Source organism: Panthera tigris, chromosome A2 (assembly GCF_018350195.1).
Source record: "Panthera tigris isolate Pti1 chromosome A2, P.tigris_Pti1_mat1.1, whole genome shotgun sequence".
Lineage (NCBI taxonomy): Eukaryota > Metazoa > Chordata > Mammalia > Carnivora > Felidae > Panthera > Panthera tigris.
Window position 1 is genome coordinate 138,346,847 of NC_056661.1, and position 13,297 is coordinate 138,360,143.

A 13,297-nucleotide genomic window follows, 5' to 3' on the forward strand; every position below is an offset into this window, starting at 1 on the left:
ATATTATATATACACAATATATATCAAATCGTCACATTCTGCACCTTAAACTTCCACAATGTTATTTGTCTATTATATCTGAACAAAACCAGTAGTAAAAAGTTGTACTTTATACAGAGGTTGGTTATATATGCATTGTAACCAGCCCTCTCATGGACTATGAAGAAAAAATTATGCACAGAAGGAAGAAAACCGGAAAAGGATAGTGCATGGGAGGCAAGAGAAAAGTCCTTTTGGACAGTTCCTTCCTCCCAGTTGTTCAGACTGGAAATACATGAATTATCCTTGACTCTTCTCTTTTTCTCACACTGTAGATCCAATCCACTAGTTCTATTTCTCTGCCTTCAGGACTACTATGCTCTGAATGTTTGCGTCCCCCTAAAATTCGTATGTTGAAATCCTAATGATCAATGTGATGATATTAGGATGTGGGGCCTTTGGGAGGTGTTTAAGTCATGGGGGTGGAGCTCTCGAATGGGATTAGTGCTTAAAAATAAAAAAAATTAAAAAAAGATTATATATAAGCAATCTCTACACCCAACATGGGGTTCGAACTCACAACCCCAAGATCAAGAGTCATCCGCTCCAACAACTGAGCCAGCCAGGTGCCCCGGGATTACTACTTTCATAAAAAGACCCCACAGAGCTCGCTGGCCCTCTCTGCCATGCAAGGATGCAACAAGAAGTCTGCAAACCAGAAGAGGGCCTCATCAGAACCCAAACATGTTGGCACTATGATCTTGGACTTCCAGCCTCCAGAACTGTGAAAATTAATTTCTGCTGTTTCTAAGCCACTCAGTGTGTGGTACTTTGTTATAGCAGCCCAAAGGACCATGACAAGGACCCGGTCACTTCACTCTATTCCTTCCCCTATAACCCTGCTCCAAGCCACTACCATTTCTTGCCTCAGTTAATTCAACAGCCTCATAACCAATCTCCCTGCCACCATCTTCCCTCCCTACAGTCCACTGTCAACACAGCTACCATTGATCCTGCTAAATGTGAAATATCACTCTGCTGCTCAAAATCCTCCATTGGCTTTTTCTTCCTCATTGATTGGGAAGGTTGTGATTTTCAAGATGAATCTTTGTATTTGCTAATAGCAAAAATTTACCTTGCTAAAGCAAACCTGGAAAACGAGTCAAGTGGCTTTCAGCACAGTTCCTTCCTTAAAGCGTCCGTCTTTCCTATTGTAGTCAAACCAACATCAGCGATGGTGATGGTAATGACAACAGCTGACATACATTGAGCAGGTATAAATATGCCCAGGCTCCATGGTCTGTGGCCAATACCTTACCAAATGTTCTCAGCATCATTTGAGATAGGTGTTATCATTCTCCCCTTTTACAGAAAAGAATACTGAGTGCCTAGAAACTGCCAAGAGCAGTAAGCAATAGAACCATGTCTGAAAATTAGATCAGCCTATTCTTTACGCCCTTAGTCTCACGGTGCCCTCTTGTGTTGTCACAGGGAGGCCAGAGACCACATGGCTGGTCTGTGTCTGTGTTTCAGATTCCATCATTTCTTCCACTTCACTTGGATCAGAACTTCCCCATTTTGTGCCGCAGCTCTGGGCTGGAAAATTTTTTTAGCTGATCTCAAGGACAAAAACGTACTTGATTTATGGATTCCAATGTCCATTTTTAAACACATTTATATGTGTTTGATATAATTGTCTTGATGTAAACATGTAATGTCTTGAAGCAAAAGAGTGGCCCTGGTGCTGGACTCTCTGGCAGAGGGAGATAGGTTGGGCAGGCAGAGGTTCCCAGTACCCAAAAGATATTCCTTTGTAGGAAGCAGTGTTGGGGGAGGCAGCAGAAGAAAGCCCCTTCTGCAGGCGATTCCCACCACAGGACACTTCCTGTTATTACCTAAATGTTGCTCACGTGATCTTAGTCCTTACATCAAAACGAATTCTCTCCATATTTTTTATTAATTCCATTTCACTACTCTCCTCCGACCAAGAAAATATGCTGGAAATACTCAGGAAATATGCTGAAACTGTAGGATACATAGTACACACTATGTTATAGGAATAAAAGTTCCCCTATATTATACTAGTTATAGGAATAACTATAGTTATAGGAATAAAAGTTATAGGAATAAAAGTTATAGGAATAAAAGTTCCCCTATATTAAATCTTTGGTTCCATTATCTTTGAGGATCAATGGAACCCCAATCTTTAAGAGTCTCATGCTCTACCGACTGAGCTAGCTGGGTAAATGGAACCCCAATCTTTAAAGGGTATTTTTTTTAATTGTACCAATGTCTATAATGTACTCTCAAAACTGCTCCCCTGCTTGTATGAGCCAGACTTGGAACAGTTATGCCTAGGAAGAGAAATGGACCTTCAGATTTCTCAAGGACTGATTATTTATGTTGCTTTGTAAGCTTCCTTGCATGTTTTTTACATATGTATTATATTTCTATATTGGTTAGAACTGTTAGTTGAAAATAACAGAAAGACACCTCAAACTGTTTTCTAACCAAAAAGGTAACTAGGAAGTTCAAGGGATGAACATACAGAGCTGAATTCAGGTGCCCTAACTCTGGCATCAGCTTTGGTCTCTCCTTCTGCTGTTTTTCAACTCAGCAAACTTTTGTACTGGCTTCCTTCTTGGGCGTGTTGTCATTGTTGCTGTTGTTTTGGCTTTTTTGGTGAGGTTTGATTTGGTTTGGTTTTGGTTTTGGTTTTGGTTAATTATGGCCCATGGACAGCTTCAGACTCAAATTTTCCTAGGGTAACAATCTGTAGAAAGAGTTTCTTTTCCCAACAGCCCCAGCAAAAGTCTCAAGAGTTTCAGAGTTTATTGAGCTGATATGGGTCCATGCCCAGACTTGAAGCAATCATGGTAGTTGGGAAGTGGTCATCTCTAAAAGGCCAGATCTGTGACATAGATGCCTAACTCTGGAGAAACCCCAACCCAATACAGAAACTGAGAGTAAGATGGTCAAATCATGAAATGGTGAGAAAAGGTGCTGGACAGGAAGAAAAGGAAAAGAAAAGATGTTCTAAACTCTACAATGTCTGCGTCTTCACCAGGCTACAAACTTATCAAAAGTAAGGACTATATCTGATAATTATTTGTATTCCCCAGAAAGTACCCAAAATAGTACTATACATAAAAGTTCATGAATAAATGTTTATTTACAAATGTCCTAGCTACCTGGACTTCATGGGTTAAAAGGGGCCTTTATCTAGATCAAAAGATATGTTTCTCTCCATAAATAAATTACTGTTTAAATTCCACTAATATCTATGTAGCAAAGAACATGCACAAGGCACTATATGTAGTGCAATATTACTTATTACTTCATGTAATAATTAGTAAGTATTAATGTATAAGTATTATTTCTTTTTCAGAATAAGGAAATTGAGCTTCTGAGAGGTTATTTGCTTAAAGTCTCCCAGTTAATAAATGGGGAAACTTGGAGACATTTTTGATTCTAATATCAAATTATTTCCACTAGACTAGAAGTAGACATTTAAATGCCAGAGAAGTATATGGACAGGAAGTTGTATTAAAAAGTTGAAATGGAATTCCTTTAGGAGAGACATGTAATCATATATTTATGGTATAGACCAATCTTTATTGACTTAGGGCTGACCTCCTTCTATATTTATGATACCTTCGTGGCTTCCAGAAGCATTTGAGTTGGGGCTCTGCATAGGACCATGATGGCCTCCTTTCTCTAAGAAGTCATTCACACTCCATAGGCTTACATCCGTTTCATTGCCTTGTTTAAAAAGTACAATATTTATACACTTTTGAAAATTACATCTAGGGGCGCCTGGGTGGCTCAGTCAGTTGAGCATCTGACTCTTGGTTTCGGCTCAGGACATGATCCGGGGTCAGAGCTGATGGCGCAGAGCCTGCTTGGGACTCTCTCTTTCTCTCTGCCTTCTCTCTCCTCTCTCAAAAATAAATAAACATTTAAGAAAAGAAAGCTACATCTAAATTACACAGTACTGGTAGAGTAAAAGAAAAATAGAACACAATGGAAGGTACAAAAACACACAAATCTATATGATAAAATGGCATTCTAACCAATAGGAAAGGATTGGCCATTCAGTAAGTGGTGTTATCACAAGTGGCTGTTCATTTGGGGGAAAAATTAGATTCTGTTTACACGACACATAAAAGTAAATTCTAAAAGAAATGAAGTGCCAAAAGAAAATATATTTAATAAAATATATTTTCGTAATTTGGTTTTGGGGAAAGTCTTTGTAATAAGCAAATCATGAAAGTCAGAGCAATGAAAAAAAAAAAGATTGAAATATTTGACCAAATAAAATTAAGACCTTCCATGTGATGGATGGCATCAAAAGCCTATAATAAACTATGGTGGGCAAAGAGTGCCTGTAAAACTGATGAAATTAGAATCAACTATGTGGAAGCTGCCAATGTCAGTTTCCTGGTTTTGACAAGTGTATTATAATTATGCAAGATGTCACCATTGGTAGAAGCTGGGTGAAGAGCTCCTGGTATTCTCCTATGAACTTTGTGTGCGTTTGTGGCAACTTTCTGTGTATCTGTATATAATGGTTAAATTTATGGGTCAACTTGACTGGGACATGGAATGCTCAGGTTAAACATTATTTCTGGGTGTGTCTGTAAGGGTGTTTCTTGATGAGATGTGCATTTGAAGTAGTGGGTTCAGTAGACTGTCCTCCTTAATGTGAGTGGGCATCATCTAATCCATGGAGGGACTGAATAAGAAGAAAGGCGGCAAAAAGGGGAATCCACTCTCTCTGCCTGACTGGTTGAACTGGAACATCAGTATTCTCCTGTCCTTGGATCAGGACTTACACCATTGCCTGTCCGGTTCTTGGAAGTATTACCACTGGCTTTCCTGGGTTTCTAGCTTGCAGACAGCAGTTCATGGGACTTCTCAGCCTCCACTATCATATATATATTTATATCCTCCTCCTGGGTCTCTCTGGAGAACCCTAATACGCTGCAATTATGTTAAAGTAAAAAGTTTAAAAAATATATAAATATGTGTGTGAACTGAACAATTTTAAAATTGTGTTTAATTGTAGGAAATGATAAATATATGAGTATCTGTAGAGAAGATAAGCAAATAAACTTAATATTTCCATGGAACAGCACTGCCAAGAAAAGCCAGGTTCTGAAGCCAACAAAACTGTGCTGGAGCCCTGGCTCCATAATCTTTGTATGCCTCAGTTTCTTATCTATAAAATGGACCTCATAATACCTACCACACTGAGGCTGTTGTGAGAATTAAATGAACTAATAATGTCTACAGAGCATTAAGCCCAGTTGCTGGCAAATAGTAAGGATACTTACTATTAGTACATAGTAACTACATAGTAGTTACAATTAGTAATAACTTAGTAACTTACTTAGTAGTACATTAGTAACTACATAGTAGTTACAATTAAAATTATAGTCATTCGTGTTTAAATATATTTTATAAGTACCAATACCTTCATAATATTGGATTTTTGTCATAGTTCTAAATCTGGTACAAGTATAAAAAATGTTACAAGAGCTATTTTCAACTCACTTTTTTACTAGAAAATAATTTATGAAATCCTTACAGGAGACCATTGGAGCTTTAATTTTCTTCACCCTCTACTTCTCAGCATGCTGGAAAGTATATTATGCTATTGGCTATTTGGTCTTGGAATTTTGTTCACACTATCCTCGGGAAGTGTTGCCAAGGTGCACAGATGAAAATCAGAATTATGAATCTTTCTTATCCAAATCTCACTGCTAACTCCAGCTCTGATGGCTGGTCATATTAAAGACTAAAGTGAGTCATTATGATGTGACCTTTAAATTGCACAATCTTTTTATTTAAAAAGCATGATTTATTCAAATGGCAGCAGAGAGCCCAGATCCCACAGTTACTTACAGTGTTTTCTAATACAGGCAATTTTCTGTCCTGGAGATAAAACATGAATGGACCAGATATTGAAATGACTAATGAAATGATTGTGACAGACATCTAGATAAAAGATTAAAAGATAAGGACACAATTAAATGTCACTGACCAATCTCATTATCATTAGAACATCAGATTTTCTGGAACATTGTTTTCACAATCAAGTATTGAAAATTGGGTGAAAATGATCACCATTGGATGAAAGCAAACATAAGGAAAATTCAGGCTTAATGTTCTTCATATAAAACAATCAGTTCATTCCACACTTTTACTATGAAATGTTTTTTAATTCAAATTTGTGTGTATTTATATTTTCATTTACAACTTCAGATGGGTCATGCAAAAAAATGAGTAAAGTTTAAATGTAAGTAGCTGTCAAACAATACATTCTAGTTAATTGGGAAACAGAATTGTATAAGCTATTGTCAGGAACATCAGGGATTCTAACTAAAATGATTAATTACATGATACATGAAAAAAAGGTCTCATCTGCCTGGAGACCTTCAGTCTGCAGCAAGTAGTCGGGATTAAGCTTTTTTTTTTTTTTTTTTTTTTAATAAAATGAAGAATTTGAAGGCTCTAACTTCTAATATTTGATTATTCCAGCAACCAGGTATTTGAAATTTTCCAAATCTAATTTGTGAAAATTCTTAAAACTCCAAAGAAAATCTGGTTTGCCCAAACTGACCAGCATGTTATGGTTTTATTAAGGATCCAACTCTGGCCTCAATTTGATTTGCATAGCACTTATGGTTAAGCTGTCCTGGGGACTGCTCCCAAAGCCCAATTTAGTATCTCTGGACATGGACTACTTCTATTACTTCTTAAGATTGGTCAGGAGTCTTCTTATTGTGAGTGATGGAACTTTACTCAAACCAACTTAAAAAATAAAACAAAAGGAAATATATGGGCTCATATACTCATTTGTTCCATTAGAAACTGATGCTTACTTAACACTCAACCCATTTTCCCATTCTTACCCCTTTAGCCCATAAGATGTGACAAATTAGTTCATTATTATTTACTATTTATTCACTAGTATTTACATTATTCTTTAAACATATAAAACAACTGTAGTTGTTGTATTAAGCAACTATCTTGGCTAAGGAAGATTAAAAAGATCTAAAGTAACTGACCTAGCTCGGTCATTTGCTCACTTAAACTAATTATGATGACCCAGATCTGTAATTTGGGACATTCTGATAGGCTATGTCCAAATTCTGTGCTCAAATCTTATGCTCTCCCAGATGAAGCGCAAAGGGGTACTAAACAGACCTAAAAAAGTGTCCAACTTTAAAAAATTTAATATTTATTGGCTATTTAAAACATGCCAGGCACTATAATTATAATGAATATAATTACTATAGTTATACCTACTCATACAAATATTTGTATATATAATAGGATAAATACATAATATATTAAATATAATGTAATAAAAATAATGCAATGCTTATTTATTTATATATCAATTATTAGATGTATTTATAAATATATAATTGTATATAACTTTGTATGTAAACATTATAACTTCATATTGTGTAACTTTATATATAATTATATAATAATATAAATATGAGTATCATGCATATATAATGATGATTATATACATTTACACAAAAATTATAATTATAATTAATATAATACATAAGCATTGTATCTGTAGGGTTGTTTCTCATCCTTACATCACCCCTAAGAATTAGATGTTACTCTTAATTTACAGACAAGAACACTGAGGATTCAAGGGTTGTCAAGTAACTTCTCCAAAGTCTCCCTGCTAGTGAGTAGAGGCATGGAGACCTGAGCCTAGGCAGTCTGAGTCCCTCCTGACTGTCACACTGTGCTGCTGGCAGGACAGTCACAGCCCTCTTTATCTTCGGGTGTTTCCTCATCTAGTAAATACCTGCAATCCCTTTGGTCTTCAAATATTTGGTCTTCACTTCTTTCCTATGAACTGCAAGGTCATTTTGACAGTCTGATCTATTACTCAGGACAGCATGGCAAAGAGAGAGGGCTCACTTTACACAAGTGAGAAAACCAAAACACAAAGATACCTAGTAAAGATTGGACAGCTCTGTCCTTTAAGCAGAAAGCAACCTGGAACTCAGAGCTCACACAGGGATGAAGACAAAGAAAGGGGATCCCAACAGCAAGTCCTAGTTAGGGCTGAAGCAGTCAAAGGTAAGAGGGCGAACTGGTTTTCACTTTCTGATATAACTATTTGCCTAGCACACACATTCAGGGATAGGATAAGAACACTTACACCCTAGTTCACACTGATATCAGTAATATTGCTCAGAATCTGCAAAGCAAATCAGCTTTACTCTTCTTTTTAAGTTATCCGAGCTCCCCAAATTCATGACTACTGAAAATGGAACCAACATACTGATGACAGCCAGTCTTCTGTGAATCAAAGAGAAGCTCAGGGCAGCATAAACAGCACTAGAAGAGAATAAATACAATCAGAAGTTCCTTGTTCTCAGTCTTTGATCATAACGTGATGAAACAGTCCCTAAAATGACATGCGAAGGGATTATACTAAATTCTTACTGAAACTTTCCTTTCACTGTTTCCTTTATTAACCAATTCTGAATTGGTATTCCAGAGACGGTAGTATATTTTATTAAAAGCTTATATAGAAGCATAAATATTACCCAAGGTATAAGCACAGTAAGGTGATAAATGACTTCTCCAGAAGTGCATGCAAATTAAATTAACATTGGAAGTGAAGTTCTTCTTTTTCAAAAGAATCCCACACAATCTACTGCTTTCCCCCCTGTTGAGAGTGCTAATTTATTTTTTCTTAACTAGAAAACCAAGAGAAGATCTCTCTTAAGACTGGGTTTTCTGTTTATTAATTTCTTTCATTGATTCTAAGACACTGTAACAACAACAGTGCATCAATGGTTACAGTATTTTCAAGCTATTTAATCTAATGTCAGACAATATGTTTCATAGTGGAAAGAGAATCCCTTTGGAGTGTTCTGCAGTTTGCCTCCTTATATAAGACATCAAAAGACAAACAGTAGCAAGTATTTATCACTGCTTCAGAAACCCAGGGACTGGATGGAATTCTTCAGTCAACAACAGATACAGAGAGATTAATATTAACTTTCCAAGGATTTTATTTGTAAAGCAATTCATGCAAACATGTTCAGGTAAAATATTTAGTATTAACAGTGGTTGTTTCTGACTTTTCCTTCTGTTCACAGGAGCTAGAAAGCTTAGGAAATTTAAAAAAAAAATCCAGCACCGCTCTGCTTGTCAAATGTAATTTATATTATAGCTAGTAAGTGAAGACACTGGGTTAAATAACTTATCAATGTCTCCAGGTCCAAGACTCCAACTTGAAAACTGCTTCTGTTCTAAAAACCTGTAGCTTTAAATATTGTCAGGGTAGGCTAGCATAAACTATTGTATGATATTTGCCAAAAACTTAGTTTCTCTGAGTTAATTATTCATATATAAAATGGACCTACTTTCTAATTTATAGGATTATTGTGAAGATTTAATGAACGCAAAATATTTAGTACACCTCCTGGTAAACAATAGATGCTAGATATAAAATAGCCCACAAAGGCCAATGTGAACCATTTAAAAAATTGAAAACAAATATTAAATATGTTAGTATCCCAAGTGTTTTCAAGAATATACAGGTTGTTTTCTCAAGTTAACTTCTTACTGAAGTATAAATACATAGAGTAAAGTACACAAGCAATAAATGAATTGCTCAATAAACATTTAAAATATAAACAGACCCAAGTAATCAAACTGAAGAAATAGAACATTACCAGTATTTCAAAAGCCCACTCCTTTGTACTTTCTCCCTGTCACTATCCCCTTCTCAAAGGTAATCAGTATTCTGACTTGTAACACCATAGATTAGTTTTGCCCATTCTTAAACTTTCTATAAATGGAATATACAGAATGTACTCTTGTGTCTGACTTCTTACCTTTCAACATTATTTCTTGAGATTTATCTATGTTGCTGTGATGTCACAGTATCTCATTTTCATTGCTCTATTGTATGACTCTACCACAAGTTATCTTTCCAATCTAGCACTGATGGATTCTCGGAGCTATTACCGGACAGTGCTACTATGAAGATTCTCTGTACATGCTTTTTAGTGCATATATGTATACATGTCATTGGGAGTGGAAGTGCTAGGTCCCTTACGTGTAATTTCAGTAGATATTGCCAAACTGTTTTCCAAAGAGGTTACATCAATTTACACTCCCAGCAGCAGCATATAAGAATTGCACATGTTCACAAACACTTGGGATTGCCAGTCTTTTTTATTTTAGCCATTGTGTCAGGGGTGTACCAATACTTAATTATTTAATTTTAATTTTAATTTCCCGGCACTGTAATGAGGTTGAGCACTTCTTTATTGGAAATCCTCTTTTGTGAAGCACTTATTCAAGTTCTTTGCCCAAGTATCTAGTGGTTTGTCATTTTCGTACTGATTTGTAGGTGCATTTTTTTTAATTCTAGATATGTCTTTAATCAGATATATAGGTGCAAAATTTTTCTTTCCCTCTAATTTCTTTCTTTCCCTTTATTTTAATTTCTTAATGGCTTTATTTGATGAATTAAAGTTCTTGGTTTTTTTTTTGTTTGTTTTGTTTTTATTTTTTTTTTTAAATTTTTTTTTTCAACGTTTATTTATTTTTGGGACAGAGAGAGACAGAGCATGAACGGGGGAGGGACAGAGAGAGAGGGAGACACAGAATCGGAAACAGGCTCCAGGCTCTGAGCCATCAGCCCAGAGCCTGACGCGGGGCTCGAACTCACAGACCGTGAGATCGTGACCTGGCTGAAGTCGGACGCTTAACCGACTGCGCCACCCAGGCGGCCCTAAAGTTCTTGTTTTTAATGTGGTCCAATTTATCTATCTTTTCCTTTTCAGTTACAAGACACATGAGTAACAAATTGCATTAAAACAAACAACAGATTCAGAAAACTGAAGTCTTCAGATATTGAAATTGATATACAGTATAAAATTACTAGGTGGGAAATACGTTAAAATACAAAATATAATTTTTTTGAGTGAGAAAAACAATTATTTAAAACTTGCAACTGCCAGAGGGGAAGCGGTGGGCAGATGGGCCAAACAGGTGAAGGGGACTAAGATGTACAAACTTCCAGTTACAATACAAATGAATCATGAGGATGAAAAGTACAGCATAGGAATATACTTAATAACACTGTAATAACTTTGTATACTGATAGATGGTAATTACACTTACCATGATGAGCACTGGATAATGTACAGAATTGTTAAATCACCATGTAGTACACCTGAAACTAACATAACACTATATGTCAAGTATAGTAAAAAATAATTAAAATATAACAAAATAGCTTAAAAAATGAAATATCGGAGATGATTTGAAAACTTTTATTATTTTTATTAGAAATTAGGTGCACAGAACTGGCTTAATCATAACCCTTGAATCATGACACACTAGAATTATTTGCCAAGAACTGCCTTTTTAAATTTTATTCTATTTAAAAAATATAATGAACACTTGGAAATTCAACATCTAACCTGAGAACTAACTTACATTTATTGCTACTGCTATGATCACTAATAACACCTTAGTGACTATGTTAACAGCATATGAAACACAGTTGAAAGCACACTGAAGAACCAAAGAAGAGAGCTCAAAAATTAACATAATGCAACACAAAGAGACAGGAATATGACAAATACGAAAGAAATTTAAGAAATAAAATGTTCAAATAAGATGGTCTAATTGGAATCTAGGAAAAGACAAGAGGGAAGATGGAGAAAAGGAAAAATATGAAGAGGTAATGACTAACAATTTTCCAGAACTGATAAAAGATACCAAGTCTCACATTTTAAAGATATCAAAACCAAAACAGAATATATAAAAATTCACACCTATAAATACTGTAACAAAATTGGAGAAGAATGTGGAAGCAAATATTTTCAATTTAAAACTTTACATTTTAAATATTTTTTAAATTTATGTTTGAGAGAGAGAGAGAGACAGAGTGCGAGCTAGGGAGGGGCAGACAGAGAGGGAGACAGAATCTGAAGCAGGCTCCAGGCTCTGAGCTGTCAGCACAGAGCCCAACATGGGACTTGAACTCATGAACCATGAGATCATGACCTAAGCCGAAGTTGGACACTTAACCAACTGAGCCACCCAGATGCCCCAAACTTTACATTTTAAAACAGCTGGAAAGCAAAGACTGATGGATAAACCAACAACCACTATGTGAGCATTCATAATTGTTAGAGAACGGTAAAATCATGTATTGAGCTCATTGAGAAAAAAACCTAGAATTTTGGAACCATCAAAATTATCTTTTAGGAACAAGAATGTTCTTAAATACCTGTCTGGGCTTAGTGTCATCTTTGAGGGAAGATACAGAAAACTGAGCACCTAGTGATAGTGATCTACTAAGGAACTTCCTAAAGATGTGCTTCAGGAAGAAGCAAAACAGGTCCAGAAAAGGTTTGAATACAAAAAGGAACAAAAGTTAAAAAAAAAAAAAAAGTAATTGTAGATAAAGCTACAGAAATGTTGATCAGAATTAAGATGTGCTAAGATCATTGTCTGGGATAGGGGTTAGGAATAAATTTTGGACTTTTTAAAATATAAATGGTAAAATTTCAAGAAAAACAACCAGTAGAATAAAATAGGGTGTATAACTTCCAACTAATAGAGGGAAAAAAGTGTGTAATGAGAAAAACAAAATAAACAGAAAAGGAAGAAAAAAAGAAAGTAAATCAAATATAAAGCACAAAATAGTAGATATCAGTAAAAGATTTCAGTACTATACCAGGAAAAAAAAATTAGCCAAAGACAGGATAGGTATTTTAATATCAAACAGAATATATGATTTTTTTAAATATCACCATATAAAGATGAAAAGTTCCATTAGTCAAGGCAGCTTAAAAATTTTAACTTTGTATACATCTAGTAAAATATCTTCAAAATAAGCAAGAAAAAAGATCATTAAAAGCACAATGAGAAATGGATAAATCACCTTTGTAGGGGGAGATATCAATATAGCTCTCTCTATTATTAAAAGGCTAGCAGACAAAAAAGATTTGAGCAATAAGCTAGATGTATATGGAATACTCCATCTAAAAAGATAAAAAATACACATTCTTGTCCAGCACATAAGAAACAAAAAACTGACTGCAAGCCATAAAGTAGACTTAAGAAACTTAACTGAATTGGTATTATTCAGACCACAACTCAACAAATATTGGAAATTAGTAACAACAACAACAAAAAGTTATAACCACAAGGGAAGTTTAAAACCACAATTCTAAATAACTTCTGGGGTCAAATATTTTATTATGAGCACTGAATCTACTCAAATATACAACTAAAACAG